The sequence below is a fragment of the Loxodonta africana genome, chromosome 6, assembly GCF_030014295.1.
Source record: "Loxodonta africana isolate mLoxAfr1 chromosome 6, mLoxAfr1.hap2, whole genome shotgun sequence".
Classification (NCBI taxonomy): domain Eukaryota; kingdom Metazoa; phylum Chordata; class Mammalia; order Proboscidea; family Elephantidae; genus Loxodonta; species Loxodonta africana.
In genome coordinates, this window is record NC_087347.1 from 114,460,030 (window position 1) to 114,487,825 (window position 27,796).

The following is a 27,796-nucleotide window of genomic DNA, read 5'->3' on the forward strand; positions in this document are numbered from 1 at the left end:
TGTCATTTTGGCCAATGGTTTATCAATTTTGTTAATTTTTTCAAAGAACCAGCTTTTGGTCTTGTTAACTCTTCCAATTGTTTTTCTGTTACCTATTTTATTTAATTCTGCTCTAATTTTTATTATTTGCTTTCTTATCGTGCCTCAGGGCTTCTTTTGTTGCTCTCTATTTGTTCAAGTTGTAGGGATAATTCTTTGATTTTTGGCCTTTTCTTCTTTTTGTATGTGTGCATTTATTAATATAAATTGGCCTCTGAGCACTGCTTTTGCTGCATCCTAAAGGTTCTGATAGGAAGCACTTTCATTCATTCTTTTTGGATTCTATGAATTTCTTTATTCCATCCTTAATGTCTTCTACGATCCAGTCTTCGTTGAGCAGGGTATTGTTCAGTTTCCAAGTGTTTGATTTCTTTTCCCTGCTTTTTCTGTTATTGATTTCTACTTTTATGGCCTTATGGTCAGAGAAGATGCTTTGTAATATTTCAATGCTTTGGATTCTGCAAAGGCTTGCTTTATGACCTAATATGTGGTCTATTCTACAGAATGTTCCATGTGAACTAGAAAAGAACACATGGCTGCTGTTCGGTGGAGTGTTCTGCATATGTCTATGAGGTCAAGTTGGTTGACTGTGGCATTTAGCTCTTCTGTGTCTTTATTGAGCTTCTTTCTGGATGTCCTGTCCTTCACCGAAAGTGGTTTGTTGAAGTCTCCTACTATAATTGTGGCACTATCTCGGTTTCAATGCTGTTAGAGTTTGTTTTATGTATCTTGAAGCCCTGTCATTGGGTGCATATATACTTAATATGGTTATATCCTCCTGGTACATTGTCCCTCTAACAATTATATAGTGTCCTTCCTCATCCTTTGTGGTGGATTTAACTTTAAAGTCTATTTTGTCAGAAATTAATACTGCCACTCCTGCTCTTTTTGGATAGTTGTTTGCTTGATATATTTTTTTCCATCCTTTGAGTTTTAGTTTGTTTGTGTCTCTAAGTCTAAGGTGTGTCTCTTGTAGGCAGCATATAGATGGATCGTGTTTTTTTTATCCATTATGCCACTCTCTCTTTATTGGTACATTTAGTTCATTTATATTCAGCATAATTATAGATAGGTATTAAGTGTAGTGCTGTCATTTTGATGTCTTTTTTTGTGTTGTTGACAGTCTCTTTTTCCCACTTAATTTTTTGTGCTGAGTAGTTTATCTTTATATATTGTCTTTTCCTCTTATTCATTGTTGCTGATTTTGTTTCTGCTGAGTATTTTTTTCTTGTATTTTATTTTGATAAGTAGGATAGTCTCCTCTGTGGTTACCTTAATATTTACCCTTATTTTTCTAAGTTTAAACCTAACTTGTATTTCTTTATATCACCTTGTGTTCCTCTCCATATCAAAGATCTATGACTACATTTCTTACTCCTTCTTTATTGTTTTAATGTTGTCTTCTTTTACATAATAATGTCACTGTTTCCCTGTTTTGAGGGTTTTTTAATCTTGATTTATTTTTGTGATTTCCCTTTCTGGGTTGCCATCTGGTTGCTCTGTCCAGTGTTCTAGTCTTGGGTTGATACCCAATATTATTGATCTTCTAACCAAAGAACTCCCTTTAGCATTTCTTGTAGTTTTGGTTTGGTCTTCACGAATTCCCTAAACTTCCCTTATCTGGAAATGTCCTAATTTCACCTTCATATCTGAGAGAGAGTTTTGCTGGATATATGATTCTTGCCTGGCACTTTTTTTCCTTCAGTGCTTTATGTAAATCATCCCATTGTCTTCTTGCCTGCATGGTTTCTACCAAGTAGTCCAAGCTTATTCTTATTGACTCTCCTTTGAAGGTGACTTTTCATTTATCCCTAGCTGCTCTTAAAATTCTCTCTTTATCTTTGGTTTTGGCAAGTTTGATTATAATATGTCTTAGTGACTTTCTTTTAAAATCTACCTCATGTGGAGTTCGACGAACATCTTGGATAGATATCTTCTCATCTCTCACAGTATCAGGGAAGTTCTCTGCCAACAAATCTTCAACAATTCTCTCTGTATTTTCTATTATCCCTCCCTGTTCTGATACTCCAATCACTTGTAGGTTATTTCTCTTGATAGAGTCCCACATGATTCTTAAGCTTTCTTCATTTGTCTTAATTCTTTTATCTGATTTTTCTTCAAATATACTGGTGCCAAGTGCTTTACCTTGAAGTTCACCAATTCTGCCATCCACTTGCTCAATTTTGGTCCTCTGACTTTCTCCTGAGTTGTCTAATTCTGTAATTTTATTGTTAATCTTCTGAATTCCTGATTGGTGTCTCTCTAGGGATTCTTGTAGCTTGTTAAATTTTTCATTATGTTCTTGAATAAACTTCTTAATTTCTTCAAGTACTTTATCTGTGTGTTCTTTGTCTTGTTCTGCGTATTGCCTGATTTCCTTCCTAATCTCATTCCTGATGTCTTGAAGAGTTCTGTATATTAATCTTTTGAATTCTGTATCCAGTAATTCCAGGAATTCACCTTCATCCAGAAATCCCTTGATTCTTTGTTTTGAGAACTTGTTGAGGCCATCATGGTCTGTTTCTTTATGTGACTTGATATTGACTGTTATCTCCGAGCCATCTTTAAGTTATTATATTAGTTTATTCTATGTTTGCTTATTGCATCCTACCTTCTTGCTTTGTTTTGTTTTGATATGCCCAAATGGGTTGCTTGAGTAAGCTAGCTTGGTTATGTTCACCTTTGAAGCTCCGACATCCTGTCACTAGATGGCTAGAGCTGTTATCAGGTATATCAGTCTAGGAGTCCATTCAGTTTTCTTGTATGAATTCAGCTCAGGTGTCCAGGTAGCTGATCATCAAATATGTGGTACAGGCTCTGCTCTACAGTCTGAGAGAGGCAGGGGTGATTGGTGTAGGTACCACTATCTGGTTGCAGCAGGGGTCACACTCTGAACAAGGCAGGGGCCTGACAACCATCCCCCGATTGTCTATGAGGAAAGCGTGTCCCAGTTCCCTACAGCATACGGGTGGGTGGGTTCTGCAGATGGGCCATGGGCACCCAATGCTTTTGGTTCTAAGGACTGGGAGGTACCAGTTATCCTTGGATGCATCACAGGTGGCTGGATGACCTGAGTGGAGCTACCAGTCCTTTGGCCCCTGATGTGGGTAGGTGAGGACCCTGTTTAATAGGCAAAGCGGTGTCAAATATCAAACACCCACCTCTTCACCGCACGGCAGAAACTGTTGCAGTCTGCCATCAAGGGCCTATTCTCCTGAAATAGGCCCACGCAGGTCCAGGGCAGGGGGGAAACGTATTCAAAGTCCACGGACCATTTATGCCTGGACAGGAGCCGCTTCTGTCCTGAGCTCCACCAGTTAGTGGAACTAGCAAATTATCTCTTACCCCAGTTGTAAATTTATTCCTTCTCCAAGGCCGGGAGGAAGGCTGTGGGTGCTCAACAGGGCCTATCTCAGGCCCAGGGAAATCAACAGCCACTGGAGCTCGTTTGGGGGTGCAGTGAAATACACGCGAGTACTTAGCTTTTGCCGAGAGCGCTGTTCTTCTCTGGTTCCACGTGTAAGTAGGCTGCAAGGTTGGCACTTCTCCCTGGGGAAACTGCGGCCAAACGCTACTACCAGCCCGCCACCATCGCTCCTGGGAATGGTGCCTGAGGGATCCCAGTGATTGAGGTCTGGTGACTTCTCTCCGCTTCTGAACCGTCTCTCCCTTCCCCTGCCGCACAGTCCGTCTTCTAATTTTGCTTTTGATGTTCAGGGCTCCTACCTTGTCATAAGTATAATCATTTCATTGTTTTTTCAGGTCTTTGTTGTAAGAAGGATTGCAGGAAGCATCTGGCTCTTCTGCCATCTTGGCCCCACTTCCTCTGACATTTTTTAATGAGATGGACAAACAAATAACCAACTTCATATGGAAGGGAAAGAGGCCCCAGATAAGTAAAGCATTAGTGGAAAAGAACAGCAAAGTGTGGGGCCTCACTCTATGTGATTTTAGAACCTATTATACCACCACAGTAGTCAAAACAGCCTTGTACTGGCACAACAACAGATACATAGACCAATGGAACAGAATTGAGAATCCAGACACAAATCTATCCATATATGAGCAGCTGGTATTTGAAAAAGGCTCAAAGTCAGTTAAATGGGAAAAAGACAGTCTCTTTAACAAACTGTGCTGGCATAACTTGGTATCCATCTGCAAAAAAATGAAACAAGACCCACACCTCATACCATGCACAAAAAGCAACTCAAAATGAATCAAAGACCTAAATATAAAATCTTAATAAAGATCATGGAAGGAAAAATAGGGACAATGCTAGGAGCCCTAATACATGGCATAAACATTATACAAAACATTACTAACAATGCTGAAAAGAAACTAGACAACTAGGAGCTCCTAAAAATTAAACATCTATGCTCATCCAAAGACTTCACCAACAGAGTAAAAAGATTACCTAAAGACTCAGAAAATGTTTTTAGCTATAACATTTCTGATCAACGTCTGATGTCTAAAATCTCCATGATGCTCCAAAAACTCAACTACAAAAAGACAAATAACCCAATTACAAAATGGGCAAAGGATATGAACAGACACTTTACTAAAGAAGACATTCAGGTAGCTAACAGATACATGAGGAAATGCTCATGATCATTAGGCATTAGAGAAATGCAAATCAAAATAAAATGAGATTCCATCTCACTCCAACAAGGCTGGCATTAATCCAAAAAACACAAAATAATAAATGTTGGAGAGGTTGTGGAGAGACTAGAACATTTATACACAGCTGGTGGGAATGTAAAACGGTATAACCACTTTGGAAATAGATTTGGCACGTCCTTAAACAATAAGAAGTACAACTACCATATGATCCAGCAATCACACTCCTTGGAATATATCCTAGAGAAATAAGAGCCTTTACACAAACAGATATATGCACACCCACGTTCACTGCAGCACTGTTTACAACAGCAAAAAGATGGAAGCAACCAAGGTGCCCATCATTGGATGAATGGATAAAAAAATTATGGTATATTCATACAATGGAATACTATGCATCAATAAAGAACAATGACGAATCTGTGAAACATTTCATAACATGGAGGAATCTGGAAGGATTGTGCTGAGTGAAATTAGTCAGTTGCAGCAAAAGCACAAATATTGTAAAAGACTACTATTATAAGCACTTGAAAAATAATTTAAATAGAGAAGAAAATATTCTTTGATGGTTACGAGAGTGGGGAGAGAGGGAGGGAGGGAAGGAAACTGGTTTTCACTAATTAGACAGTAGATAAGAGCTATTTTAGGTGAACGGAAAGACAACACACAGTACAGGAGAGGTCAGCACGACTGGACTAAACCAAAAGCAAAGAAGCTCCCCGAATAAACTGAATGCTTTGAAGGCCAGCATAGCAGGGCCGGGGTTTGGGGACCATGGTTTCAGGGGACATCTAAGTCACCTGGCATAATTAAATCTACTAAGAAAACATTCTGCATCACACTTTGTAGAGTGGTGTCTGGGGTCTTAAATACTAGCATGTGACCATCTAAGATGCATCCATGGGTCTCAACCCACCTGGAGCAAAGGAGAATGAAGAACACCAAAGACACAAGGTAATTATGAGACCAAGAGACAGGAAGGGCCACATAAACCAGAGACTACATTAACCTGAGACCAGAAGAGCTAGATAGTGCCTGGCTACAACCGATGACTGCTCTGACAGGGAACCAACAGAGAACCCCTAAGAGAGCAGGAGAGCAGTGAGACGCAGACCTCAAATTCTCATAAAAAACCACTTAATGGTCTGACTGAGACTAGAGGGATCCCAGAGGTCATGGTCCCCAGACCTTCTATGAGCCCAAGACAGGAACCATTCCCAAAATCAACTCTTCAAACATGGCTCGGACTGGACTATGGAATAGAAAACGATACTGGTCAAGAGTGAGCTTCTTGGATCAAGTAGACACGAGACTATGTGGGCAGCTTCTGTCTGGAGGAGAGATGAGAGGGCAGAGGGGTTCAGAAGCTTGCCGAATGGACACAAAAATAGAGAGTAGAAGGAAGGAGTGTGCTATCTCATTAGGGGGAGAGCAACTAGGAGTACATAGTTAAGATATACATAAATTTTTATATGACTGGCTTGATTTGTAAACTTTCACTTAAAGCACAATAAAAATTTTTAAAAAAATCAAATACCTAGGAATAAACTTAATGATAGATGAGTGAGAACTCTACCAAAGCAAACTTCAAAACTTCATTGCTGAAAGAAATAAAAGACATAACAGATACATCAGGTTCATGGATTGGAAGACATAAGACTATTAAGATGTCAATTTTCCCCAAACCGAAGTATAAATTCAATACAATCCCAATCAAAATCCCAGAAGTCATATAAATTGACAAACTGATTCTAAAATTAATATGGTAATCCAAAGTCCTAAAATAGCTAAAAGAATTTTGATAAATAAATACCCTACCTGGTTTCAAGACTTACTATAAATCTGTAGTAATAAAGGCAGTGTAGGATTTGCATAACGAAAAATAGGTCAACGAAAAATAATAGAGAGTACAGAAATAGACTCACACTTGTGTGGTGACTTGATTTTACAGTAGAGGTACCAAAGCATTTCAGTGAAAGAAAGGATGTTCTTTTGAACAAATGGTCCTAGAACAATTAGAAAGTCACATGGAAGAAAACAAAAAGATTGTCTTTACAACCTTCAATAGGCTAAGATCTCTTAGACATGACACAAAACAGAGTAATCATAAAATACTTAGGAATAAATCTAACCAAGGATGTAAAAGACCTATACAAAGAAATCTACAAAACACTACTGCAAGAAACCAAAAGAGATCTACATAAAGAGAAAAGCAAACATGCTCAGGAATAGGAAGATTCAACACTGTGAAAATGTCAATTCTACCCAAAGCAATCTAGAAATACAATGCAATCCTGATCCAAATACCAACAATATTCTTTAATGAGATGGAAAAACTAATCATTAACTTCATATAGAAAGGAAAGAGGCCCTGGATAAGTAAAGCACTACTGAAGAAGAAGAATAAAGTAGGAGGACTCGCACTACCTGACCTCAGAACCTACTATACAGCCAAGGTAGTCAAAACAGCCTGGTACTGGTACTATGACAGACACACTAACCAATGGAATAGAATCAAGAACCCAGATGTAAATCTAAGCACCTATGGTCATGTGATCTTCGACAAAGGCCTAAAAGTGATCTTCGACAAAGGCCTAGAGTCCATTAAATGGGAAAAAGGCAGTCTTTTTAACAAATGGCTCTGGCAAAACTTAATGTCCATCTGTAAAAAAATGAAACAGGACCCATACCTCACACTATACACAAAAACTAATTCAAAATGGATCGAAGACCTAAATACAAAACAAAGAACAATAAAGATCATAGAAGAAAAAATAGGGTCAGCCCTAGAGGCCCTGATACATGCCATAAATAGAACACAAACTATAACAATACAGAAACACTACAATATAAACTAGATAACTGAGATCTTTTAAAAATTAAACACATATGCTCATCAAAAGACTTCATCAAAGAGTAAAAAGACAGCCTACAGACTGGGGAAAAAAATTTGGCTATGACAAATTATATGTCAATCTAGGAGCCCTGAACATCAAAGCAAAGTTGAGGAATTGGACTGAGAGGCAGGGGGAGGGAGAGACAGTTCAGATGCAACAAGGAGTTGCTAGACCTGACCTGGTGGGAACCAGCACCCTCCAGGCTGGATTGGCTGGCACATGCGGTGAGGCAAGCAGTAGCACTTGGGATGCGTTTTCCACATTGGGAGAGAACGAGGGGCAGAGAGTCTATTCAAGCCTCCAGAACCAGAAAGAAGTGGCATTTGATTGGCAAAAGATAAGTACATGTATTAACCTACGGCACGGATTGAAAAATATCTCCTTTGGGAAGAACCTCTCTCCCATTTACCTACCACCTCCCCACTATGCACCAGGTCCCAGGCCAGCTTCAGCAACTGCTGCATCCCCTGGGCCGGAAGTAGGACCCATTGCGTGCCCTGAGCCATTCTTCCACCTTTGGAGAGGGAAATAATCAAACAGGAAAAAATAATCTGCCAGTTCCCCTAAACTGGGAACGCAGAGCAGGCACAGCCCCTTTGCCTAAGCACAGGCATAATGGGTCCATGGATTCTGAATGCCTTTCACCTTTGCACAGACCTGTGTGGGCCCATTTCAATAGCATAGGCCCTCAGTAGCACAGTACATCAGGATATATACCTGAAGCCTATTTTCAACTGGGATTAGCTATAAGGTGGAATGGCAAACTTCTGACACTTGACACAACCAGCCTATCTGGGCATATCAAAACAAAACAAGAAGCTAGGACACAGTAAGCACACATAAATATATACAATAACTTATTGATGGCTCAGAGACAACAGTCTATATCAAATCACATGAAGAGGCAGACCATGATGGCTTCAGCAAGCTCCTAAAACAAAAAATCAAGAAACCTCCCGGAGGAAGATAATTTCTTGGAATTACCGGAGGCAGAATTCAAAAGATTAATATACAGAGCTCCTCAAGAGATCAGGAAGGAGATCAGGCAAAACACAGAACAAGCCAAGGAATACAAAGACAAAGCAAGAGGAACTTAAAAAGGTTATACACCGAAGAGGAAATAACCAAATCAATACCATTCACAGTAGCCCCCAAGAAGATAAAATACTTAGGAATAAATCTTACCAAGGATGTAAAAGACCTATACAAAGAAAACTATAAAACTCTGCTACAAGAAATTCAAAAGGACACACTTAAATGGAAAAACATACCCTGCTCATGGATAGGAAGACTCAACATAGTAAAAATGTCTATTCTACCAAAAGCCATTTATACATACAACGCACTTCCAATCCAAATACCAATGTCATACTTTAAGGGAATAGAGAAACAAATCACTAATTTCATATGGAAAGGAAAGAACCCCCGGATAAGCAAAACATTACTGAAAAAGAAGAAGAAAGTGGGAGGCCTCACCCTACCTGATTTCAGAACCTATTATATAGCTACAGTAGTCAAAACAGCCTGGTACTGGTACAACAACAGGCACATAGACCAATGGAACAGAATTGAGAACCCAGATATAAATCCATCCACGTATGAGCAGCTGATATTTGACAAAGGACCAGTGTCAGTCAATTGGGGAAATAATAGTCTTTTTAACAAATGGTGCTGGCATAACTGGATATCCACTTGCAAAAGAATGAAACAGGACCCATACCTCACACCATGCACAAAAACTAACTCCAAGTGGATCAAAGACCTAAACATAAAGACTAAAACGATAAAAATCTTGGAAGAAAAAATAGGATCTACCCTAGGAGCCCTAATACAGGGCATAAACAGAATACAAAACATTACCAAAAATGATGAAGAGAAACCCGATAACTGGGAGCTCCTAAAAATCAAACACCTATGCTCATCTAAAGACTTCACCAAAAGAGTAAAAAGACCACCTACAGACTGGGAAAGAATATTCAGCTATGACATCTCAGACCAGCGCCTGATCTCTAAAATCTACATGATTCTGTCAAAACTCAACCACAAAAAGACAAACAACCCAATCAAGAAGTGGGCAAAGGATATGAACACACATTTCACTAAGGAAGATATTCAGGCAGCCAACAGATACATGAGAAAATGCTCTCGATCATTAGTCATTAGAGAAATGCAAATTAAAACTACGATGAGATTCCATCTGACACCAACTAGACTGGCATTAATTCAAAAATCACAAAATAATAAATGTTGGAGAGGCTGCGGAGAGACTGGAACTCTCATACACTGCTGGTGGGATTGTAAAATGGTACAACCACTTTGGAAATCCATCTGGCGTTATCTTAAACAGTTAGAAATAGAACTACCACACAACCCAGAAATCCCACTCCTCGGAATATACCCTAAAAATACAAGACCCTTCACACAAACAGATATATGCACACCCATGTTTATTGCAGCTCTGTTTACAATAGCAAAAAGCTGGAAGCAACCAAGATGTCCATCAACGGACGAATGGGTAAATAAATTGTGGTATATTCACACAATGGAATACTACGCATCGATAAAGAACAGTGACGAATCTCTGAAACATTTCATAACATGGAGGAATCTGGAAGGCATTATGCTGAGCGAAATGAGTCAGTTGCAAAAGGACAAATATTGTATAAGACCACTATTATAAGATCTTGAGAAATAGAAAAAACGGAAAAGAACACATACTTTTGTGGTTACAAAGGGGGGAGGGAGGGAGGGAGGGAGAGGGCTTTTTATTGATCAATCTGTAGATGGGAACTGCTTTGGGTGAAGGGAAAGACAACACTCAAAACAAGGAAGGTCAGCCTAATTGGACAGGATTAAAAGTAAAGAGGTTTCCGAGATAAAATGAAAGCTTCAAAGGATAGCGAAGCAGGGGCTGGGGTCTGGGGAACTTGGTTTGAGGGGACTTCTAAATCAATGGGCAAAACAATTCTATTATGAAAACACTCTGCATCCCACTTTGAATTGTGGCACCTGGGGTCCTAAATGCCAACGAGCAGCCATCTAAAATACATTAATTGGTCTCAACCCACCGGGAGCAAAGACAAAGGAAGAACACCAAGGTCACACGACAACTAAGAACCCAAGAGACAGAAAGGGCCACTTGAACCAGAGACCTACAATATCCTGAGACCAGAAGAACAAGTTGGTGCCCGGCCACAATCGATGTCTGCCCTGTCAGGGAACACAACAGACAACTCCTGAGGGAGCGGGAGACCAATGGGATGCAGACCCCAAATTCTCATTAAAAGACCACACCTAATGGTATGATTGCGACTAGAGGAATCCCAGAGACAATGCTCCCCAGAACTTCTGATGGCACAGGACAGGAACCATCCCCGAAGACAAATCATCAGGCATGAAAAGGACTGGTCAGTGGGGGGGAGAGAGATACTGATGAAGAGTGAGCTAATTAAATCAGGTGGACACGGGAGAGTGTGTTGGCAACTCTTGACTGGAGGGGGGATGGGAAGATAGAGAGAGAGGGAAGAAGGTAAAATTGGCACGAAACGAGAGACTGTAAGGGCTGACTCAATAGGGGGAGAGCAACTGGGAGAAGGGAGTAAGATGTATGTAAACCTACATGTGACAGACTGATTGGAATGGTAAATGTTCACTTGAAGCTCAATAAAAATTAAAAAAAAAAAAAAAAGGTTATACAAGAGCGTAATGACAAGTTTAACAGGCTGCAAGAATCCATAGAGAGACAGCAAGCAGAAATCTGAAAGATTAACAATGAAATTTCAGAATTAGACAACTCAGTAGAAAGTCATAGGGGCAGAATGGAGGCAACAGAAGTCAGAATTAGTGAAATTCAATACAAAGCACTTAGAATTAATTTATTTGAGGAAAAACCAGATAAAAGAATTTAAAAAGATGAAGAAACCCTAAGAATTATGTGGGAGTCTATCAAGAGGCATAACCTACAAGTGACTGGAGTACCAGAACGGGCAGATAACAAAAAATGCAGAGAATTGTTGAATATTTGTTAGCAGAAAACTTCCCTTAATATTGTGAAAGATGAGAAGAAATCTATCCAAGAAGCACATCAGGCCCCACACAAGGTAGATCCCAAAAGAAAACTCACCAAGACATATTATAATCAAACGTGCCAACACCAAAGATAAAGAGAGAATTTTAAGAGCAGCTAGGGGAAAATGAAAAGTCATCTACAAAGAAGAGTCAATACGACTAAGCCCAGCCTACTCAGCAGAAACCATGCAGGCAAGAAGGCAAAGGGGTCACATACATAAAGCCTTGAAGTAAAAAAAATTGCCAGCCAAGAATTATATATCCAGCAAACTTGTCTCTCAAATATGATGGCAAAATTAGGGCATTTCTAGATAAACAGAAGTCTAGGGAATTTGTAAAAACCAAACCAAAATTACAAGAAATACTAAAGAGAGTCATCCAGTTAGAAAATCCATTAACATCAGATAACAACCCAAGACTAGACCACAGGACAGAACAACCAGATACCAACCCAGATAGGGAAGTCACAAAATAAATTAAAGCTAAAACACTGAAAATAGGGAAACAGAGATGTCAATATGTAAAATATGACATTAAAACAAAAAAAGAGGGAATAAATAATGTAGTCATAGATCTTTCCTATGGAGAGAAAGTCAAGGTGATCAAAAGAAATTAAAGATTGGCTTTAACTCAGCAAAACAGAAGTAAATATTAAGGTAACCAAAACACCTGGCAAATACGAAATCAACAACAATGAAAAGAAAATACATAAAGAAAAACGACTCAGCACATAAAATTAAGTGGAAGAAATTGTCAACACACACAAAAAATACATAAAAATGACAGCACTGTACTCATAAAAAAAAAACCTATCAATAATTACACCAAATGTAAACAGACTAAATGCACCAATAAAGAGACAGAGAGAGTGGCAGAATGGATAAAAAGCTAGAAACAGGAATACCATATGACCCAATAATCTCACTACTAGGAACATATCCTGGAGAAATAAGAGCCAGCACATGACTAGACCTATGCACACCCATGTTCACTGCAGCATTATTCACAATAGCAAAAAGATAGAAACAACTAAGTGCCCATCATTAGATGAATGGATAAACAAACTATGGTACATACACACAATGGAATGCTAAGCAACAATAAGAACAATGATGAATCTGCAATGCATCTCACAACATGGAGGAATCTGGTGGGCATTATGCTGAACAAAATAAGTCAATCACAAAGGGCAAATACTGTATGAGAATACTATTTAAAAAACTCATGAAAAGGTTTACAAACAGAAAGAAACGCAATCTTTGATGGTTACTAAACCCACTGCCGTCAAGTCGATTCCAACTCACAGTGACCCTATAGGTCAGAGTAGAACTGCCCCATAGAGTTTCCAAGGAGCACCTGGTGGATTTGAACTGCCGACCTTTTGGTTAGCAGCTGTAGCACTTAACCACTGCGCCACCAGGGCGTTACTGGGGGTGGGGGGAGTGGGAAGGCAAAAACACTAACTAGACAATAGATAAGTAGTAACTGGTGAAAGGTAAGATAGTAGACAATACTGGGGAAGTCAACACACCTCAACCAAAGCAAGGTGCTGGAAGCTTCAGAGACACATTGAGATTCCCTGAGGGACCAAACTGCTGGGCTGCGGGCTGGAGATCATGGTCTCTGTGGACATCTAACTCAACTGGCACAAAACCATTTATAACAAAAATGTTCTACATCCTACTTTGGTGAGTAGCGTCTGGGGTCTTAAAAGCTACTATGCAGCCATCTAAGATATTCCACTGCTCCTACCCCATCTGAAGCAAAGGAGAATGAAGAAACCCAATGACACAAGGGAAAGATTAGTCCAGAGGACTAATGGACCACAACCACCACAGCCTCTACCAGACTGAGTCCAGCACAACTAGATGGTACCTGGCTACCACTACCGACTGCTCTGACAGGGATCACAATAGAGGGTCCCAGATAGAGCTGAAGAAAAACATAGAACAAAATTCTAACTCACAAAAAAAGACCAGACTTACTGGTCTGACAGACTGGAGAAACCCCAAGAGTACAGCCCCCGGACACCCTTTTAACTCAGTACTGAAGTTACTCCTGAGGTTCACCCTTCAGCCAAAGATTAGACGGGCCCATAAAACAAAACAAGGCTAAACAGGCATACCAGCTCAGGGGCAAGGATGGCAAGGCAGGAGGGGACAGGAAAGCTGGTAATGGGGAACCCAAGGTCAAGAAAGGGAGAGTGTTGACATGTCATCGGGTTGGCAACCAATATCATAAAACAATATGTGCATTAATTTTTTAATAAGGAACTAATTTGCTCTGTAAACCTTCATCTAAAGTACGTTAAAAAAAAAAAAACTTCTGCATTTTGATTTGGATAGTAATAACATGGTACATAGATTTGTCAAATCAAACTGTACACTTTGAGTTCTGCACATTTTACTTCATGTAAATTATAACTCAATAAAGAAAAAAATCAGTAAAATAGCATTAAGGGGTGGGGGGGGATAAGGAAATAGGACCAAAAAATCAGAGAAAAATGAGGGGATGGCAAGAGAAAGTTATTCTTTTTCCAAAAGAAAAGCAAATAATGACAATTTCACAAGACCAATATTGTATTGAACTTGATCATACTTTGGATGTAACAATTCTTTCTACTTTTCTCTCAACCTACTCAATACACTTTAAGTATCTAATATATATACTGAACTAGAACACTGGAGGTTTCAAGGCCTCAGCAAGATGAAGATCACTGCCTTAGTGAAGCCCTTCACGGTATCTTTCCAGTGGTCTCCTTATCACTTATCTTCCTAAAATGCATAACAGGTATCATTTTCTCCCTTCTTTAAAACCCTTCAGCAGCTTCCCTTAATCCATAACAGTGGTCCCTAGATGATTTTCGCCATGTATTCTATCAGTAAAAATTTGAGGTTACACCTCTATATATGTATATTTTCGTTCATAAAGTATGTATTACTGTCCTTAATATATTATGTATATTATGTTGTTGTTAGGTGCTGTCGAGTCGGTTCCGACTCATAGCAACCCTATGCACAACAGAACGAAACACTGCCCGGTCCTGCGCCATCCTGACAATCGTTGTTATGCTTGAGCTCATTGTTGCAGCCACCGTGTCAATCCACCTCGTTGAGGGTCTTCATCTTTTCCGCTGACCCTGTACTCTGCCAAGCATGATGTTCTTCTCCAGGGACTCATCCCTCCTCACAAGATTTCCAAAGTATGTAAGACGCAGTCTCACCATCCTTGCCTCTAAGGAGCATTCTGGCCGTACTTCTTCCAAGACAGATTTGTTTGTTCTTTTGGCAGTCCGTGGTATATTCAATATTCTTCTCCAACACCACAATTCAAAGGCATCAACTCTTTTTCGGTCTTCCTTATTCATTACCCAGCTTTCACATGCATATGATGCAACTGAAAATACCATGGCTTGGGTCAGACGCACCTTAGTCCTCAGGGTGACATCTTTGCTCTTCAACACTTTGAAGAGGTCCTTTGCAGCAGATTTGCCCAACGAAATGCGTCTTTTGATTTCTTGACTGCTGCTTCCATGGCTGTTGATTATGGATCCAAGTGAAATGAAATCCTTGATAACTTCAATCTTTTCTCCATTTATCATGATGTTGCTCACTGGTCCAATTGTGAGGATTTTTGTTTTCTTTCTGTTGAGGTGTAATCCATACTGAAGGCTGTGGTCTTTGATCTTCATTAGTAAGTGCTTCAAGTCCTCTTCACTTTCAGCAAGCAAGGTTCTGTCATCTGCATAACGCAGGGTGTTAATGAGTCTTCCTCCAATCCTGATGCCCCGTTCTTCTTCATATAGTCCAGCTTCTCAGATTATTTGTTCAGCATACAGATTAAATAGGTATGGTGAAAGAATACAACCCTGACGCACACCTTTCCTAACTTTAAACCAATCAGTATCCCCTTGTTCTGTCCGAATAACTCCCTCTTGATCCATGTAAAGGTTCCTCATGAGCACAATTAAGTGTTCTGGAATTCCCATTCTTCACAGTGTTACCCATAGTTTGTTATGATCCACACAGTCAAATGCCTTTGCAGAGTCAATAAAACACAGGTAAACATCCTTCTGGTATTCTCTGCTTTCAGCCAGGATCCATCTGACATCAGCAATGATATCCCTGGTTCCACGTCCTCTTCTGAAACTGGCCTGAATTTCTGGCAGTTCCCTGTCAATATACTGCTGCATCTGTTTTTGAATGATCTTCAGCAAAATTTTGCTTGCGTGTGATATTAATGATATTGTTGTATAATTTCCACATTTGGTTGGATCACCTTTCTTGGGAATAGGCATAAATATGGATCTCTTCCAGTCAGTTGGCCAGGAAGCTGTCTTCCATATTTCTTGGCATAGACGAGTGAGCACCTCCAGCGCTGCATCTGTTTGTTGAAACATCTCAATTGATATTCCATCAATTCCTGAAGCCTTGTTTTTCGCCAATGCCTTCAGAGCAGCTTGGACTTCTTCCTTCAGTATCATCGGTTCCTGATCATATGGCACCTCTTGAAATGGTTGAATATCGACTAATTCTTTTTGGTATAATGACTCTGTGTATTCCTTCCATCTTTTTTTGATGCTTTCTGCATCGTTTAATATTTTCCCCATGGACTCCTTCACTATTGCAACTCGAGGCTTGAATTTTTTCTTCAGTTCTTTCAGCTTGAGAAACGCTGAGCATGTTCTTCCCTTTTGGTTTTCCATCTCCAGCTCTTTGCACATGTCATTATAATACTTTATTTTGTCTTCTCGAGAGGCCCTTTGAAATCTTCTGTTCAGTTCTTTTACTTCATCGATTCTTCCTTTTGCTTTAGCTGCTCGGCGCTCAAGAGCAAGTTTCAGAGCCTCCTCTGAGATCCACCTTGGTCTTTTCTTTCTTTCCTGTCTTTTCAGTGATCTCTTGCTTTCTTCATGGATGATGTCCTTGATGTCATTCCACAACTCGTCTGGTCTTCGGTCACCAGTGTTCAATGTGCCAAATCTATTCTTGAGATAGTCTCTAAATTCAGGTGGGATATACTCAAGGTCATATTTTGGCTCTTGTGGACTTGCTCTGATTTTCTTCAGTTTCAGCTTGAACTTGCATATGAGCAATTGACTCGGCCCCTGGCCTTGTTCTGACTGATGATATTGAGCTTTTCCATCGTCTCTCTCCACAGATGTAGTCAATTTGATCTCTGTGTGTTCCATCTGGCAAGGTCCATGTGTATAGTCGCCGTTTATGTTGGTGAAAGAAGGTATTTGCAATGAACAAGTCGTTGGTCTTGCAAAATTCTATCATTCAATCTCTGGCATTGTTTCTATCACCAAGGCCATATTTTCCAACTACTGATCCTTCTTTGTTTACAGCTTTTGCATTCCAATTGCCAGTAATTATCAATTATCCTAGGAAGAAGGACCCAGCAGTCTACTTCTGAAAAGCACAGGCCAGTGAAAACCTTATGAATAGCAGCAGAACGTACATTATACTTAAACAAAATTAAATTTTTAAAATGGATGTAAATGTAATATAATTAGAAGTTATAATACACAAAAGACTCATCACCAGCACCTCCAAGAGTGCCACGTACCCACTTTAGTAGAAATACAAAGCCCACAGATTTGGCCCCAATCCTTTCCAGCTTTACCACCCACAGCTATCTGTATTCCAATTATGCCTAACAACTTGTATTCTCCTAGATGTGTGCTTTCTCTTTCACACTTGTACAGAGGCTATTCATCCTGTTTTCCACTTTATTCTTTTAGCATACTTTTATTCATTCTTTAAGACTCAATCTAAATGTTAAAGCTATAGAAAATCTGTTTTGATTATCTCCAGGCAGTTAGCAATTCCTTCTTAGTATCTTATTCACATCACTACAATGGCATCTTATTTTATTAATTTACATGTTTCTTCCTTTATTAGATTGCGAAGTACAAAGGCTACGCTCTACTCATGTCTTTAGCTCAGTATTTAACAGTGCTTTTTTACATGCTTAATAAATATCTAAGGAATTGCCTTTTTCAGTATTCATAAGCCCCATATAGCCCAGAAGTGATGAAAAACAACCAGTATAGCATATTATCATATAACTGGATAACACCGTGATTTAGTCTAACAACCTGAAATAGTACACCACCCTATCCCAAAGATATTCCCTATGAGCTCTGTGTATACATCTGTCTCTACACTGAGTTCTTGGTGAAATGTATTTCCTCATTGCACAGGTAAGGTCAAATTGATAGATCCCAGTAAGCTCTTTGTCTTACTGGACAAAGATGTTTTCTGTAACATTCAAACACAACCATTTTTAGGATTTACTAGCTACAAATTTCACATCTTAGCATATACCATGTAAAAATATAATCTTCCATTTTTAAAAAGTTACTGTTTTATTCCAATTACAAAATGAACACATTATTGAAAAGGAGGAAACTATGGAAAAGCATACATAATAGTGGAACTTTTTTTCTTTTTTTTATTTGAGCAGTTCTCTTTGAGTGGTAGTATAAAGCAGTAGTTCTCAACCTAACCACACGTTATCATCATCTAGGAGGCTTAAAAAATACTGATACGAGGTAACAACAAAGATCAGCTAAATGAGAATCTGCACGTGATTCTAATGTGCAGGCAGGGTATTGAACCACTGGTGTAAACCTAAAAATGAAAGTTTCCTTTTCCAATTCCATCTATTGCTAGAAGAAATCCTTTTGACTGTTTGCCTTATTGAAATATAAACGTGTATGAAAAAATACTCAATGTGTCATTAAAGGAGTTAAATAAAATAAATAACTTGCTGATTCTGACAGCAACCCTATAGGGCAGAGTAGAACTTCCCAATACTGTTTCCAAGGAGTACCTGGTGAATTTCTGAGCTCTTAACCACTGAAATGCCATTACACATCTATTAGAATGGCTAAAATCCAAAACACTCACAACATCAAATGCTGCCAAGGACGTGGATAACAAAAAATCTAGCTCACTGTTGGTGGGAATGCAAAATGTACAGTCACCTTGAAAGGCATTCTGACATTTTCTTAGAAAGCTAAACATAAGCATATCACGTGACCTAGCAATTACGCTGCTAAGTATTTACACAAATGAGTTAAAAATGTATGTCCCCACAAAAACTTTCACAGGACTGTTTACTGCAGCTTTAATCAGAACTGTCAAAAATTGTAAGCAACCAAGATGTCTGTCCTTCAATAGGTGAATGGATATAAACAAACTGTGATACATCCATACAACAGAGTATTTTTCAGCAGTAAAAAGAAATGAGCTATTAAGCTATAAACAGACATGGAGGAATCTTAGATGCATATTGCTAAGTGAAGGAAGCCAGTCTGAAAGAGCTACATACTATATGACATTCTGGAAAAGGCAAAACTATATAGAAAATAAAAAGATCAGTGGTTGAAAGGGGTGGGAGGGAATGAATATTTGGAACATGGGGAATTTTTAGAGCAGTGAAATTATTCTGTGATACAGAAATGGTGAACACACGACATTATGTGTATGTCAAAACCCATAGGACTGCACAATACAATGAATGAACCCTAATGTAAACTACAGACCAGTTAATAATAGTGTATCAACATTGACTCATCACATATAACAAATGTACCACATGAATGCAAGACGTCAATAACAGAAGTAACACTGTGCAGGTGGAAAAGGGTTATATGGAAACTCTCTGTACTTTCTGCAGAATTTTTCTACAAACCTAAAACTGCAAAGAGACACAGCCAACTGTAAGTGAGCTACACCAAATATAACAGGCTAATACTCAGGGAAGAGACCTAGCTAGGTAGATTCAAGAAGACATAAAATACATCGATTAAACAAATAATTAAAAAAAAAAACCCAAACTCGCTGCCATCGAGTCGATTCTAACTCATGGTGACCCCATTATGGAGTAGAACTGCTCCATAGGGTTTTTGTGGCTGTAGTCTTTACAAAAGTAGACCACCAGGCCTTTTCTCTGCAGCACTGCTGGATGGGTTCACAATGCTGTTAGGTTAGTAGCAGAGCACAATTTGCACCACCCGTAAGTCTTCTTTAGAGGAAGAAGTAACCTTAGTGTCATGTAGGGCACTTAGCTCTAACTGGTACTTGTGCTTGCGTCATCAGTCAAAGCCGACATTCCTTTCTGAGCCAGCCTGGCTTACTATTTAAGTCCTAGTGTTTTATCTCTAATCTGACTTCTTCATCTGTATATATGTATATACGAATTTCTCATCTGGTTGGATACATATGACATTTATGTACATCTGCCAAGGATTTTTAACTAATTCATTTGCACACACCTGAAGTTCATTATAAACACTTTTAAAATGTAAAAGCAGACTGTACAGATTCACTCCTTGCCTTTTAGAATAGAAACTAACATTGACTGAGTGCCTACTAAGCCAAATAATTAATGCATAAGTATGTACATACGCATGGGAATATACACAATCTCATTTTAATCTCATAAAACTGTGATATAATACCATCCCTATTTTAGAGATGAGAAAAACGTTCAGAGATTAAAAAACTTGTCCAAGAAGAAAATATTCTTTGACAGTTACAAGAGTGGGGAGGGAGGGAGGGAGAGGGGTTTTCACTAAGTAGATAGTAGGTAAGAACTATTTTAGGTGAAGGGGAAGACAATACACAATACAGGAGAGGTCAGCACAACTGGACTAAACCAAAAGCAAAGAAGTTTCCTGAATAAACTGAATGCTTCGAAGGCCAGCGTAGCAGGGATGGGGGTTTGGGCACCATGGTCTCAGTGGACACCTAATTGGCATAATAAAATCTATGAAGAAAACTTTCTGCATCACACTTTGTAGAGTAGTATCTAGGGCCTTAAATGCTAGCAAGCAGCCATCTAAGACGCATCAACTGGTCTCAACCCACCTGGAACAAAGAAGAATGAAGAACACCAAAGACACAAGGTAATTATGAGCCCAAGAGACTGAAAGGGCCACATAAACCAGAGACTACATCAGCCTGAGACCAGAAGAACTAGACGGTGCCCAGCTACAACCAATGACTGCCCTGACAGGGAACACAACAGAGAACCCCGGAAGGAGCAGGAGAGCAGTGGGATGCAGACCTCAAATTCTTGTAAAAAGACCAGACTTAATGGTCTGACCGAGTCTAGATGGACCCCAGTGGTCATGGTCCCCAGACCTTCTGTTAGCCTAAGACAGGAACCATTCCCAAAGCCAACTCTTCAAACAGGGGTTGTACTGGACTATGGGACAGAATATGATACTGGTGAAGAGTGAGCTTCTTGGATCAAGTAGACCCATGAGACTATGTAGGCAGCTCTTGTCTGGAGGGGAGATGAGAGGGCAGAAGGGGTCAGAAGCTGGCCAAACGGACATGAAAACAGAGTAGAGGGAAATAGTGTGCTGTCTCATTAGGGGGAGAACAGCAGGAGTATATAGCAAGGTGTACATAAATTTTTGTATAAGAGACTGACTTGATAAGTAAATTTTCACTTAAAGCACAATAAAAATTAGGAAAAAAAAAAAAACTTGTCCAAGGTTACCACATCAGTAAGCGGTAAAGCTAGAATTTGATCCAGTATGGCCCTTTTCTTTCCACTAGAGGCTAAGGGGGGAAAAAAAAAAAAAAATATATATATATATATATATATATATATATATATATATATATATATATATATATATATATACACACACTTTTTTTTTCTCTCCATATATATATATTCCCCACCCCCTTAACCTCTAGTGGAAAGAATACGAGCAGTGAGAACAATCAATGAGTCAGAACTTCAGAAGATGGTTGGGTAAGTGCCAGTTAAGTGAGTCAGAAATAGATTCATGCAGAATATTGGATCCCAGTTAGCTTTTAAAGGATACAGCAAAGAAGAACAAACAAGGCTCTGAGGCAGGAAACTGGATGGCATATTTAGGGAACAAATAGCCCAATTCAGTTGAAGTTTCCCGTAGACAGTGAAGAAAAATAAGAGATCTGACAACAGAGGCCTAGGAATATGACTCCTAAGAGTTTAGACTTCACTCTAGAGGCAACAGGGAGCCACTGAAGGCTTCTGTGCTGGCTGATGACATAATGGCAACATTTGCTTAGCAAGATTTCTCTGAATACACTGGAAAGGAGAGAGAGAGGAAATGGGAAGGAGAAGGTAGAGAGGGCAGCAGTAGGAGAAGGTGAGCAAAAAAGGCAGTCAGGAAGGACAGTACCCCAGTGATTATACAGGGAAGCCTCTAAAGGCAGATTTCTTGAGTGCACAGAAGCTCTGGTTTCTTCTTGCTACCACACAGACTTGTAGTCTCCATGATATACCATCCTGAAAGCTCGTGTTCAAGCAAGCTTCTGGGTATGTATTCCACCAAAACCAAACATATTAACTTTAGAAATAATAAATAAATGTATACAAAATAAAATGTAAAACAATAGCTTTTATTTAACTTTTCTTGGGTCAAGGGCTCCTTTGGGTATCTGATGAAAGCTATGCCTGAACTAAGAATTTGGGACTTGTCAGCCCCCACAATTTCGTGAGCCATTTCCTTGAAGTAAATACCTCTCCATCCATCCACCCTACCCACCCCCTCCACCCCACCCACCCCTCCCTCCCTCCCTCCCACTGGTTCTGTTTTTTAATGAACCTTAAAACTCTAATTCTAATAACATGCTAAAAACCTAACTTTCATTATAATTTTCTTATACAACTGAGTTCAGAAACCTGGCTGGGAATTAGCTTCCTGAACAGCTCCAAGTCACTGGTTACGCCTTTCATGGAGGGAGGAATAGAGAGAACACTGACAGCTGAGGGTTGAATAAAATGACTGTAGAGCAAAGGGGTAAAAGATTTAACAACTTGGAGGTGAGGGAAGGTAGGGGGGAAAGGTTGCTTTGGAAGTAGGGGAACAATTCCTGATACATATGGTAGGCACTCTACGAATGAATGAATGAATAAAACAAATGAACAAAAGGAAGTGGCTGAAAAAGACATAGCCCAGAAGTAGGGAGAAAAACTTAATAAAGCTTTTGTGTGCTACTCTGGAAACATAAATATTTTCCCCCTATGGAAAAATCCAATTGAAATTCTCTACCATTTTTACAAATGCATTTTTAAAAACATCATTCATAAAACTTGCTGATTATAGTATATATAAAATTCAGTAAAACAATTATTAAATTGAAGGTGGAAAAAGAAAATACTTACTTTAAAATGTACCAGACAATCTGGAAAAAACTTTCTACCTTTAGTAAAATTATTTAAAGTTGCACCAATCACTTTTAACAAAAACCCCAGGCAATTAAATATGAGCTTGTACACAGTACAGTAAAACCTGCAAAAGCCAGGACCTGCATACGGTAGAAACCTGTGAGAGAAGGAAAACTCAAATATTTTCCCCTAATGGAGAGCAACAGAAAAGTGGTAAGCCTGCACCCTGTCAGAGGTAGAAAGCTTGCGATACCCACAAAAACAAGGCAGGCCCATCAAGTTCAGGCTCTCACTGTATTTTATTTATGGAAAGATGGTAAACACAACAAATTCAAAGGGTTTATTCACACATTCTGGGAGTTAACCGATCAGCAAACATTTACTAAGCACATACAATGTATCAGGCAATGTGTTATGTGTATGTAATAAATGAATTAGCAAATGAACTACTACTAATGGTATTGGGCCATAACCTCTGTTTGTATTCTAGAAGGAAAAAAAGGTTAAAAGTCATAGTAATAGAGATTTAATTGGCAAAAATCCTCCTTAAATGACTATGGCTTTGTTAATTTATTTTTTGCTAAAAATATTTTTGTCACATTTGTTATAATAAAATATGATTTACAGCAAATTCAGTGTTAAGATATAAGTGAATGAAATGGAGTATTAATTTATAAATAGCTCACATAGCATATTTGTGGTATTCTTTAGAGTTACGTTGTAGAGAATTATATTGTATGAAATAGTGCCTAAAACAAGTGAATCAAGTCCTTGGGTGGCACAAATCGTTAAGGACTCAACTACTAGCTAAAAGGTTGGTGGTTCAAACTCACTCAGACGCACCTTGGAAGAAAGACCTGACAGTCTACCTCCAAAAGAACGCAGCCTTGAAAACCCTATGGAGGAATTCTACTCTGTGCATGTGGACTTACCATGAATTGGAAAAGACTCAACGGCAATTAAGAACAAGAATAAGTGAGTAAATGGCTTTGGCTAGCGCTTTTTGTTTGTTTAGAAATATTTTAATTCTACTTGCTTTAATGCTACGTGTCCTATAATAACTAAAGTTCAAAGTCAAATTTGTAATGACTACTGAAAATGTTACCTAGCACACTGAAAGAGTATTGTGTTGCAAGCAAAAAACTCTCTTAAAATACACAAAAGGAAGTAAGAACTAGGAGATGACAGAACTAAAAACATTTACAAATATCTCTCATGGATTCCAGATTAAACCTGAGCTAAAAAAGCCAGAACGCATTACATGAAGCTTTTTGTCCCTAACAGCCAGGTGCTCTCCAGAAACAATGAATTGTTTTCATCACAAAAATGTGTTAAGTAATTTTATTTAACATTCCACTCCACTTAAGCAAATATAATTTTGTGAATGATTTTATTAGAAAGAGGTAATTATAATTAAAATAATAACAAAAATGGCTAAAACTAGCTGAGACAGCCCAATGCCACAAAGCAAGTGAGCAGTAGAATTAGAATTCTAACACAAGCAATGGGACACTCCCGTTGCTGTTGAGTCGATTCCGACTCATAGCGATCCTATAGGACAGTGTAGAAAACTGCCCCATAGAGTTTCCAAGGACTGCCTGGCAAGTAGGACATTAGGACCCATATTTTTCACCACAAAAGAAGCCCTGGTGGCACAGTGGTTAAGCACACAGCTGCTAACTGAAAGGGCTGGCAGTTCAAACCCACCAGCTGCTCTACAGGAATAGATGTGGCAGTCTGCTTCTGTAAACATCACAGTCTTGGAAACCCTATGGAGCAGTTCTACTCTGTCCTACAGGGTCGCTATGAGTCGGAAGTGACTTGCAGGCAACAGGTTGGTTCTACTCTTCACCACTATGCTATGCTACCTCTCAGTGATATCGCCTGTCATTTTACCTCACAATAATAAAAACTGTAACAACAAAAACTTCCAATTTGAAAGAATAGGGAATATAAGAATACAGTCCTAGTCTTAAAAAAAAGATGTAGGCAGCTCATTGTTGCTTTTATTCAGTTCAGAAACACTGCATTTTCACCAATCTGTAGTATCTAAAAACTTCAACTTTAAAAAATCTCTACTTCCTCACCATAAGCCCACTGCCATACAGTTGATTCCAACTCTTAGTGACCCCACAGGACAGAACAGAACTGCCCCATAGGGTTTTCAAGGCTGTAATCTTTATGAAAGCAGACTGCCAAATCTTCCCCCAGCAGCGTGGCTGGGGGTCCCTACTGCTGACTTTTTGGTTCACAGCCAAGCACTTAACCACTGCACCACCAGGGCTCTTCTCCTCACTGTAATATCCAGAAAACACTTCAATGGTCCATGAGAACATAAATAAAGTGACCTACATTGCTTATAATGCTAGTATCAACCCCAAGTTTTTCTTGTTATAATAACTTAGTTTAGGAATTGTTTCAAACTAATAAAAACCTATAATTCAAAGTTATTTTAAATTTGCCATATGAGCTTCAAGTAATAAAGTACCAGCAAATGTCATTCCAGTCTACTGAGTGGGTATGAAAAATCTGAACTCATTTCACTACTACTGTAGTTATTGTTTTTCTATTTGCATACTGAAGTTAACGATTCTTCATCTATAATTTTTCAGTGGGATAAGAGTCAGTAACACTGACCAAATAGTCTATTGCAAGATCATGACATATCTAAACTTAACATCTCATAGAGTATTTATAATTCTTGCTAGTTACCAGAATCACATACAAGGTTAAAAGGAATTTAAAAGGTTAATTCCCCTGCCTTCAAGCACGATCATACCCATACTACCCTAGACTTTTATCTATTTTATTAAGCCCCGAGACAGTAAAATTCCAAAACATGCCTTAGCAATCTATTCTAATACTCTGAGTAAAACAGAAGTAACATGGGTTTTGAAGGCAAGCAAGATCTAGGTTTAATTCTGCTTACTCCACCTACTAGTAGAACAGTACTGGACAAATGACTAAAATTACCCAAAGCCTCATTTCTTGTCTACAAAACACAGGTAATATCTCATCACTGAAATCTGCCCAAAGATTAAATAGGTTAACAGACAGAGTCCCTATTACAGTGCATGGTACCACAGCTGATGCTCAGCAATTACCACTTCTTCCCCTCTTAAAATCATTTCCCAGCACTTCGAGTTTCTGGTAATGGTGAAGTAGCTTGGTCAGATTAATCCTCCCTCAAATAAAATGTATAAAATCCAGATGAAAACACAATTTTTCAAGGCTCTGGAAAGTGACCAAATGCAGAGAGAAACTAGAAAGGATGCCCATGAAAGAGAGGAAGTGTATCTGACGAGAATTACATTTGTAGCTTTTTGTCTAAGGCAAGAGTAATTAAGCTTTTTGGTCTCAGAACCCTTTTATACTCTTAAAAATTACTAAGGACTCCATATAAGAAATTAAAAAGGAATTCACTAAAATGATAATAAACTTGTCACATATTAAAATAAAGTTCTAATGATATTTTCTAAAACAAGGAAATTAGTAAGAGTAGAATTTTGTACATTCTTGCAACTCTCATGTTTGGTTAAAAGAAATACAACTAGATTACCATGTCTGCTTCTGCATTCAATCTTCTGATACACTGTTTTGATTGAAGTATATGAAGAAAATATGGCCTCACACAAATGTAGTTAGAATAGGGAGAGCCTTGATAACCCTTCTAAGGGCCTCAGGGACCCACCAAACCCATTAAACCAAACCTGTTGCCACTGAAGCAATTCTGACTCATACCGACTCTACATGACAGGGTAGAACTGCCCCACAGAGTTTCCAAGGAACACCTGGTGGATTCCAACTGCTGATCTTTTGGCCAGGGATCCACAGGGGCCCTCAAACCATATACTGAGAAATGGTGATGCAAGGGCAATCTCTAAGCTGTGCACAGCTCAGGGCAGCAAGAAGATGCAGCTTCAAGTGTCAGAGGACAGAGTTCAAGGCTGGCAAGACAGTTCTAAGGTTAAGGTGTAAATTCTAGAAGGGAAGAATACTACAGGGGGTAAGCCCCAAACTTTGCATATGAACTCTGCCCCAAACTTGGTTACCTACTGAATCATATATGTGCTGGCCATTCTCCTGGGTACCGCTACAAAGCAGGGTCTGAAAGTAAAGACTTCAGGTGCTGCCCACCAATGAGAAGTAAGAGAATGGAGTTTTAATCCAGCCAAGTTAATTGCTTGCTAGAACAAAAATCAATACCCTTCAGAGGAACACAACAGAATCCTGTCTCTACATTTCATTCACAATGTAAACATAAAATTAAAAATCACTGGATACACACAGACATGGCACACAAGCAAACAAACAAAAAAACCAGGAAAGGTATGTGACCTATACTCAAGAAAGAACACAGTCAACAGAAACCAACCCAAAAAAAGACTTAAGTGTTTCAATCTAAAGGCAAGACCTTTAGGCCAGCTATAATATGTTCAAGAGCAAAAAGAAAATATTCTCAAAACAAATTTAGGGATGAGGAATCTCAGAGAATAGGAAATTATAAAAAAGAGCCAAAAAAAAATTCTAGACCTAAAAATTATAACTGAACTGAAAAAATACACCAGGTACTTAACAGCAAATTGGAAACTGAAGAAAGAGTATCAAAGATGAATCAATAGAAATTATCCAACCTGAAGAACGAGAGAGAAAAAAAAGAGTAAGGAGAAAAGAACTTCAGAGATCTGTGAGACAGCATTAAGAGGTCTAAAGGTATAACTGAAGTGACAAAAAAAGGAGTGGAAAAAGTATTTAATAATGGCCCAAAATGCTCCCAACTTGGTGGAAAAAACAATAAACTATATATGTAAGATTAACAAACCCCAACCCCAAACCAAACCCACTGCTGTCGAGTGAATTCCGACTCACAGTGACCCTACAGGACAGAGTAGAACTGCCCCGTAGAGTTTCCAAGGAGCACCTGGTGGATCTGAACTGATGACCTCTTGGTTAGCAGCCATAGCACTTGACCACTATACCACCAGGGT

At 38.9% G+C, this 27,796-nt stretch overlaps 1 protein-coding gene across 4 annotated transcripts in view; it reads right to left on the minus strand.

Annotated features, from left to right (window-relative positions):
* Positions 1 to 27,796, minus strand: part of RAB3GAP1 (RAB3 GTPase activating protein catalytic subunit 1) — a 114,152-nt gene that overhangs the window by 66,247 nt on the left and 20,109 nt on the right. For 2 of the 4 annotated variants that reach the window (XM_064287269.1, XM_064287268.1), the window contains exon 2: positions 6,194 to 6,257. The exons of the other annotated variants lie outside the window; for them this stretch is intronic. The gene's annotated coding sequence lies outside the window, so the exon portion shown is untranslated. The remainder of the gene's footprint in view (positions 1 to 6,193; positions 6,258 to 27,796) is intronic. 4 annotated transcript variants of the gene reach the window in all.